Below are 9,461 nucleotides of genomic sequence, written 5' to 3'. Positions count from 1 at the left end.
GGGAGGCAGCTGTCTGCTGGGGAGTTGTGTCTGGGAGGAGGCTGTCTGCTGTGGAGTTGTGTCTGGGAGGAGGCTGTCTGCTGGGGAGTTGTGTCTGGGAGGAGGCTGTCTGCTGGGGAGTTGTGTCTGGGAGGAGGCTGTCTGCTGGGGAGTTGTGTCTGGGAGGAGGCTGTCTGCTGGGGAGTTGTGTCTGGGAGGAGGCTGTCTGCTGTGGAGTTGTGTCTGGGAGGAGGCTGTCTGCTGGGGAGTTGTGTCTGGGAGGTGGCTGTCTGCTGTGGAGTTGTGTCTGGGAGGTGGCTGTCTGCTGGGGAGTTGTGTCTGGGAGGAGGCTGTCTGCTGTGGAGTTGTGTCTGGGAGGTGGCTGTCTGCTGGGGAGTTGTGTCTGGGAGGTGGCTGTCTGCTGGGGAGTTGTGTCTGGGAGGTGGCTGTCTGCTGTGGAGTTGTGTCTGGGAGGATTGGGAGGCGGCTGTCTGCTGTGAAGTTGTGTCTGTGCGGCGGCTGTCTGCTGGGGAGTTGTGTCTGGGAGGACTCTGTCTGCTGTGGAGTTGTGTCTGGGAGGACTCTGTCTGCTGTGGAGTTGTGTCTGTGAGTCTGCTGCTGCGCTGTAGGGAGGTGGAGGTGGGGGGATGTGATGTGATTCGGATGGTTGCTGCTGAGCTGCAGCTGTACCGCTGGTGGCTCGGCTACTGAGCCTGTGACTGGAGGTGGCGAGCCGGCTGTAGCCGGAGGAGAGAGCGGCTGTCTGCTGCACAGTAAAGTGGAGGAGTCGCCGGAGACTGGAGTTCAGCGCCTCTCATACAGGAGCAGAGGAAGAAACCCCTCACTGGAAGTTTAGACAGAAAAAGCCAGGGGGCAACAAAAAAAAGAGGGGACAGAAATTCAAGGAGACTAAACTCTCCCCCTCCCCTTGTACAGCAAGGGTTGACGCCGCGCTGAGTTGGAAAGTCCCGGAGATGAGGGCTTGAAGAAAATTACCCGGGAGAGGTGAATTATTGAGAGGCTGAAGAAACGGTTCTCAAAAACCCAGAAGGGTGAGTGTGGCACCGCGAATGCGACGACTTGGATTGAGTTTTTTTTTAAGTTGTTAACGGGCAGCTCTGGGTCTGAGGAAAGTGGTGGGAACAAGGGTGGTTTTTGTTTGAAGCGCTCTGTGACTTGCCGGCTCCACATCTTCCGCATCGCTTCTTTCAGTGATCCCGCCTGACAGACACCAACTCCGGGGGACCGAGTCTCCGAGCTCCCGGTCCCCAATCACCGAGTCCCCCGGTCACCGAGCCCCAAGTCACCGAGTTCTCCCCGGACTAGGCTTCCCCACGCCGCGGCTCATTACTCGACACCCTTTCAGCCCAGTCCCCGACCGTGAGAGGGATACCAAAAATAAAGTTCCATCTGCAATCATGCTTGTTTTTATTTTATATATAGAATGCTCCAACAAAGCGGGGAAGGGCCATTGTTTAAAGGGACTGAACCGTTCTGCCCAGTGTCAGGGCGCGCCCAGGTGTTAGGAGTGGGGAGAAGGGGCAGAAACCATGGGGAAATAATGGGAGGGGTCGTTTCCCTGCCCACCGCCCACCATCCCCCAGCCCCATCATAGATGGTCAAAAGTTGTCCTTTGGCCCCTTCAGGCAGGTTTCTTTTACTTTGATGTAACTTAAGCTATTTTCCAGCTCCGGCTGGAAGAATTATATTAAGATGTGATGGTTTGCTGAAAATGAAATGCCTACTTGCGAGTGGATCACAAGACTGTGATAGGAGCAGCTGAAAGAAAGTGATAAACATCAAGATTAATAACTCCAAAAGCGGCTTGCAACTGTTAGATAAATCTAGATATTAGATTCCCTCCCCAACCAAGATTAAAGTTTAAAAAAAGACTCAAAATGATTTTTTTTGTAAAATATTAATCAGAAACCTTTTATTTATAATTTCAGTTGTGTCTACTTTTAGTGTCCATCAAGGTATTGGTCAAAAGTTGTCAAGAGACCATAATGTTAACCATTACTTTGTTTAACATTGTAGTTTGGTGTTCACACAGACAAGTATTCTTGCTTTGACTCTAGAACTTTGCTATCTTTTTTCAGTTTGCTTGTTTAAAAGTGGAACAAGTGCGAATGAGAGTTGTCTGCTATTTTAGTTATCTTGATCTTAGATCCTGTTATGTTGCTGTGGAATAATTTTGTTTTAAAAGTTTAAATCTTTTAAAGACACTTATGATTGGCATGCATTATATAAATGTTATGTTATGCATTGCCGTCTTTCCGCTCCACAGAACTGTTCTTGTGTACTCTTTTTGTGCAACCCATAAACTGTAATTTAAAAAAAACATTAAATGAAACTTAACAGATCAAATTAAAATTCTATTTCCCGGGGTGATGATGCACTCCAGTCCCTGTGGTGCCCACCAGTCGCGGAAGGCCTCAAGCGTGCCGGTGGACACCACGTGCTCCATCTCCAGGGCCACCCGGGCGCAAACTTGGCCGCGGAAGAGAGGCAGGCAGTCGGGCTGAACGACCCCCTCGACCACCCGCTGGCTGGACCAGTTGATGGCCTGAAGTGCAGCCAAATTCTTGTGCATGGTCCTATCCAGATGGTGTTCACTTTCCCATTCAATTCTCCATGAATGTGTTCCTTCCCTAAAGCTTTTGTGCCCTTGCTTATATTACTGTGCATGTGCAATCTATAACATAAAGTGGATAATTACATGTAATGCAAAGTAGATGTCATTTGTTAATTAAAATGTGTGATAGATACTAGATGTATCAATAATATTTCATAGAAAAGATATAACGAGGTACATTATTTTTTTAAAGCATTGTAAATTAACCTGTTCTTAAAATATAGTAAATAAGTTATATTAGGAGTGAAACTGTGTTCTATTATTGTAATCCAAAATATATGAAGACAATAAAATAATTACTAATGTCATTTCAGCCCTGATTGTTTGGCTCATACATGTAAGACACATGATTGACGTGCATTATATAATTGTTATGCATTTATATAATGCTATTAGATAAACCATTCTCACTACTCCTCCTCCAAAAAACAGGGAACTGAAGACGGTGAACTAGATACAGAATAAAGTTAAGGCATTTCTATATGTTATGCTGAATAACACACTTTGAACTGTACCCCAGGGTTGTAACAGATCATTGCTAAGACAACTGAGAAACGCAATGCCATTTCAGCCTCCTGATGAGCTTGTAGTATTAAGTAGTCTGTGTTATCCTGTGTATAAGTATTAAAACCCAGTAAAACGAGGGAAAAATTATTTCTCATCATATCAGAGGCTGTTTTATTTTCTAGTGAGACACCTGGTCCAACAACATATTCTTGAAAGTAAATCTTTTTTCCTGTCCATTTTGCACAGTCAAATAGTAACAGGTGGAGGTAGCAAAATATATTAACTATTCTTAAGTGAAGTTTGCGCTCCTCAAGATAAGGGATGTTAGTGTTGACAAAAGAACAGTTTTAATTTTGGGCACCCGGTATCTGCATCAATCGAGCGACAAGTAGAAAGTCTCCCCAGCCCGCAGTTGAATAAATTATGTAAAACATTTTTTTATTTGTTTATGGGATGTGGGCGTCGCTGGCAAGGCCAGCATTTACTGCCCATCCCTAATTGCCCTCGAGAAGGTGGTGGTGAGCCGCCACCTTGAACCGCTGCAGTCCATGTGGTGAAGGTACTCCCATAGTGCTGCTAGGTAGGGAGTTCCAGGATTTTGACCCAGCCATGGTGAAGGATCGGCGATATATTTCTAAGTCAGGATGGTGTGTGACTTGGAGGTGGTGGTGTTCTCATGCGCCTGCTGCCCTTGTCCTTCTAGGTGGAAGAGGTCGCGGGTTTGGGAGGTGCTGCAGTGCATCTTGTAGATGGTACTCACAGCAGCCACGGTATGCCGGTGGTGGAGGGAGTGAATGTTTAAGGTGGTGGATGGAGTGCCAATCAAGTGGGCTGCTTTGCCCTGGATGGTGTTGAGCTTCTTGAGTGTTGTTGGAGCCAGGCAAGTGGAGAGAATGCCATCACACTCCTGACTTGTGCCTTGTAGTTGGTGGAAAGGCTTTGGGGAGTCAGGAGGTGAGACACCGCAGAATACCCAGCTTCTGACCTGCTCTTGTAGCCACAGTATTTATGTGGCTGGTCCAGTTCAATAGTGACCCCCAGGATGTTGATGGTGGGGGATTCGGCGATGGTAATGCCGTTGAATGTCATGGGGCAGTAGTTAGACTCTCGCTTGTTGGAGACAGTCATTGCCTGGCTATGAGGGAACGTGAACTACAAACTTGTTCCCAATTTTGTTTGCCTACACTTGTACAAAAACTGAATAAATAACGTGAATAGAGATATTGAGAATTGTATCAATTAGTTACCATACCCAGTCTAGTTAGTTGCTTTTAACCAAGATTAATATTTTAAAAGTTGGGTGTGTTCATTTTTAAATAATGATGCTTTTTTTCCTAAATATTAACTGCAAATGATCAGCACATTAATCACAGTATTGTAGGTTCTTGTCTTGAAGGCAGTTGGATCTTCAGTCTATCTGCCACATAGAATATGTGGTGAACTTTAATCACTCTAGTCATTATCCTACTCACCCCTTCCACTGATGAAACTCTTACCCATGCTTTGTCACCTCCTGACTTGACTACTTTAATGTCATCTTGCTGGCCTCTCTTTCCCCATTCTCCTTAGATTCCAACTTGTACAAACCCTGCTGTGCTTACCCTGCCTTGCACTAAGACCTGCTTGCCAACTAGCTCAGCATTCCACAATACATTACAGTCAAAATCCTTGTCATTGTTTATAAATCTCTCCACAGCCTTGCCTAGGATTACCAACCCTCCCGGCTTGCTCTGGAGTCTCCCGGAATTAATCGCCTGGACACTCCTGCAAGCAACCGAGAGGAAAAACATAGGGGCATTTTCTTCTCCTGTTTTTGCTCTAGCCGGACTCTCAGCAAACAGCAAGACCGCAACGCGCCCAAGATTCATTGCAGGTCTGGCACATGTGTGCTCTAACTGGTAAAAAGAATAAACAATGGTTGGAGCAGTTTCTGGGACGCAAAGGATTGTGGGTATTGTAGCTACCATTATTGACCAATGACCGCAAGGATTGAAGTGTCAGGTGACCAATGGCAGGAGCGTGGGGGCAGGGTGGTTGGAAGCGGGAGGTCATATGATGACACCACCTGGAATATGGTTCAACAGAGTTGGCAGCCCCTAGCCTTACCTTGCCCCACCCTGTTTGCAATCTCCTTCAACTCTATAATCCCCTTCCTGAATGCTCTTTTTCACTGGCTCTGGACTTTTAAGTCTCTTCCACTGCCCCCGCCCCCCTCCAATTGGTGGCAGAGCCTTCAGCCAACTTAATAAATTAGCCCTACTCTGAAGCTTCCTCCCTCTAACACTCCATCGCTCTTGCTCCTCCTAAAGCCTTCAACCATTCTTTTAGCCATCTCTCCTAATTCTCTCCCTTCTTCACTCGGCATCCATTTTTCCCACAATTATTTGGGACATTTTTTATGTTAAAGGTGCTTTGTATAAATCTATGTTCTTGTTGAGAATTAATGGGAGCCTAGCCCCCTTTTGTCCCCACAGATCTAACTTCTACTGTTTATCTGGTGCAGCATATGCTTAAGCTCTGTAGAGCTACATTCTACTGTTCCCACAGAGGGTTTATGTAGGCAGATGCAGGAGAGTAATAAAGAGTGGGAAGTCTCTTACAGAGGGAATATATGTGACAACCTAAAATGTTTGAAATCTAAAAGAGCCCATTTTTGCTTAAGGAGCTATCATTTTCCTATTGTAATTCAGAAAAATGTATTAATTTTGTAAATGATAACTTTGCTGATTAGGGCATACTTTGATTCAACTAAAGGATCAATATCTGTATAAAAAGCATTTTTGGGAAGTGAGAAAAGCTGGGGTGATTTTGTTGCAATAAAGTCACATGCAAGTGAGGCAGTCATGGGTCTAAGTACAAAAGCAAAATACTGCAGATGCTGGAAATCTGAAATAAAAACAGAAAATGCTGGAAATACTCAGCAGGCCAGGCAGCATCTGTGGAGAGTGAAACAGAGTTAACGTTTCAGGTCGATGTCCTTTCGTCGGAAGTTTATGGGTTTAAGTATGATTTATGTCACTATAATCAAACAAAAAAGATTTGCTACATTTTTCACAGAGGCAGTGTCCTTTAACAATTTTGTGCATAATATTTCCCCAGATAGATGCTGTATCAGTCAGTTTTCTTTTTTGAAATCTCCACCTACTCCGCCCCCTCGCCATTTTCATCTCTTCACAGAGCTAGTTGCAACACCTTGTCTTCCAGTTGGTAGCTAAGAATGTTTGGATTGTGCACTTCTTCATAGAGATCATTAATGATGCACTATAGCTTTCAAGAGTTGGAAATCCAACCAGGAAGGTCAGTTATCACCATGCACTCCTTCTGAAATCCAACATCTTATGCCTGCATAGCACTCCATCTAGTAACCTTGTCTAGAACTGATAAAACCCACCCAACTGGTGCTGGCAGATTGGACTGACAGGCAGTCTGGAAATTGAGCTCACCATTTTTTTGGATAGGAAATAAAAAGAAAGACTTGCATTTATATAGCACCTTTCATGACCACCAGACATCCCAAAGCGCTTTACAGCCAATGAAGTACTTTTTGAAGTGTAGTCACTGTTGTAATGTAGGAAACGCAACAGCCAATTTGGCACAGCAAGCTCCCACAAATAACAATGTGATAATGACCAGATAATCTGTTTTTAGTGATGTTGACTGAGGGATAAATATTGGCCAGGACACCGGGGATAACTCTCCTGCTCTTCTTCGAAATAGTGCAATAGGATCTTTTACATCCACCTGAGAGAGCAGACGGGGCCTCGGTTCAACGTCTCATCCGAAAGACGGCAGCTCAGAGTGCAGCACTCCCTCAGTACTGCACTGATGTTTCAGCCTAGATTTTTGTGCTCAATTCTCTGGAGTGGGACATGAACCCACAAATAGCATTCTGCATTATGCTGCTGCTCCATGGTTCCTGTTTTTAATATTGGCAATCCGTGGATGAGTAACTCAATATTGAGCTATGCTATCATTTCATATATAATACAGGAAATATTAAATGTATATCATTACCAAATTTAAGCACTGTACTTTACACAGTTAAAGTCGTAACACACAAGTCCAAATAAAGCTGAAAAGATCTGGGACGAGGCCCGTCTGATGTAGCTTGCCAGGGACCTGAATCTGCGGCTACTTTTCATAGCAGTTTTTTTCCCCCTGTTTTGGAAGAAATGCACAGTGTAAGGTGAATAATGTTCACATTGAAAGAACTGTGGAAATTTGAGTCTGGTAGACTCCAGTAGTCGCTATAGTTTAATACAGATCATTTTGTCCACAATGATTAATTATCTATCAATAATTTTTTTAGACCATGTATACATTTAACCCTTTTCAAACTTAGACTTGTAACAGAGTGGAAATGTTATGGGTGGACAAGAGTTAAACCTGCTTTGCTTTATGAAAGTACATCTCCAACCATGGTTTTTTTTTTAAACCTCCTATTTTAACTCGCAGTTTGCTCTTCTCCCTTCTTGGTTGCAGTTCCATGGGTGCCAGTTGCTGTCTGATGTACCTTCCAAGTGGCCATTATTTGTGTGAGGTTATACCTATCAGGAAAGGATGAACAGGCTGGGTCTCTTTTCTCTTGAAAAGAGAAGGCTGAGGGGCGACCTAATAGAGGTCTTTAAAATCATGAAAGGTTTTGATAGAGTAGACACAGAAGGGAGTGTTTCCACTTGTGGGGATGAGCAAAACTAATGTTGATTAAAGTACAAGTTAATGAACTAATTTTGAACTAGTGTTAGAAAATCACCTGCCTATAATGTTGATGTTGTATTATGATAATTCATGCAGAATTTCTTGCCATAGAAGTGTAACTACTTCACAAAAATCATAGAATTGCGCTGCAAAACCTCACCCCCATTTCAGGTTCACTGCATCAGTCAAGTGTGACCAACCCAAGATGGTGGTCTGCTGGTGACACTGGCTCCAGTATCAGAGCTGAAGCTGACACTGTGCCTGGAACCTAATGCGTGCTATGACCACTGAGACCAGTAGACGTGAATGGGCCAGAAATTCCTGGGGCCTCACTCTGCTGCTGGAAGGGTGGGACTTGTAGTTGCCAGTCTGCTGCAGCCTTGAGGCAATCTCAAGTCTCGGGGTTGGGGTCATTTACATGGAGGGGGGAGGGGGTGCCTGCACGGTTTTCATCATAACTGGGTATCCACACTGGCACGGGCCAAGATTTCTACAGCTGTATCGTACTGCTGCGATACATGGGAGGCTGAAGAAAGCCTAAAAAATAATTTTTAAATAAGATATCCTTAGTTGTCTCTTTCTCAGCATTAATCAATTGTTCTATCAATTTCATGCCGATTTTGAATATTTTACCAATTACATTTCCAAGATTTCCAGAATTTTTTTTTGCCTTCGCTTTAATGACAAAAAAACAGCATGCTGTCATTATTTAGTTTACTCTAACACATTCTTACATTCATCTCTTCCCTTTTAGGTCTTGCTACACCATTCATTATACCAGGGGTCATAGTACAGGAGGGCAACCTGTGGCTGGGCATTTACTAACATTTCTTTGTAACTCTGGAAGATTCATGAGAGTAGCCTAGAGTGACTGTCCTTATTATTCCTCCCTGTCTGTGCAAAAGTAGCTGGCATCTACTGTGCCACTCCCCAGTGGCAGAGCTGAGATTGGGAACTCGCCACATGGAGAATCATGGGCATGAACCCACATCTTTCCTCACCTGCTCAGAACAATTTAACATAAATAATTTGCCAAAGCATATAAAAATTAAATCGTTGCATAAATGCAGAAGAGTCATATTAGTAACGTAAGCCACGAATGCTGCAGTACTGCTGCGAAAGTATAGCCACAGGGGTTAACTGTAAAACTTTAATAACACACTGTGCTTCCTTAAAGTGGTGCATTGGACTGAAAGAGGATGGTTCCGATGTGGATGACATGGGCATAGTGATTTACTTGGTATGCTAATTAAAGACTACCACATGTGTCCCGAGAATAAATCTCGATTGAGCTACATTCAAAACCCGTGTAATTCTAGCATCATCCCTGTTTAAGAATAACTGCCTGGGTGTTGACTGCATATCAAGTTTCTCTCTATTTAAATTTGCAGTAACAGAGGCTTATTGTCGACAGTAAGTAGATAAATGCAACACAATGTTTTCCTATTTTTATTCTGTATTTGGGTATGATAATAGTTACACAATAGTGATCCTATGAAAGAAACTTTAATGTTGCATCAAAGTGATTAATGCAACGATAGGTTTGAGGAGTAAAGGCGCTGCCCTATGATGTAAATACATTCTAACCATGGTCATTTTGATAGTTTGAATAATTAACTCAAGCTCTGGATATTGAACACTT

General features: G+C 43.8%; 1 protein-coding gene across 2 annotated transcripts in view; it reads left to right on the top strand.

The window, feature by feature from the left end:
- The first annotated feature begins 447 nt into the window (after positions 1-447).
- Positions 448-9,461, top strand: part of LOC147113479 (carbohydrate sulfotransferase 15-like) — a 74,311-nt gene continuing 65,297 nt past the window's right edge. The window contains exon 1 of one of the 2 annotated variants that reach the window (XR_015079217.1): positions 448-1,031. The gene's annotated coding sequence lies outside the window, so the exon portion shown is untranslated. The remainder of the gene's footprint in view (positions 1,032-9,461) is intronic. The other variant, XM_085994620.1, reaches the window with a different exon arrangement.

This window comes from Somniosus microcephalus, chromosome 8 (genome assembly GCF_052327205.1).
Source record: "Somniosus microcephalus isolate GS21.2 chromosome 8, FLI_Smic_1.0, whole genome shotgun sequence".
Taxonomy (NCBI): domain Eukaryota; kingdom Metazoa; phylum Chordata; class Chondrichthyes; order Squaliformes; family Somniosidae; genus Somniosus; species Somniosus microcephalus.
The sequence above is the reverse complement of the archived record's forward strand: the minus strand, read 5'-3'. Positions and strand labels throughout refer to the sequence as shown.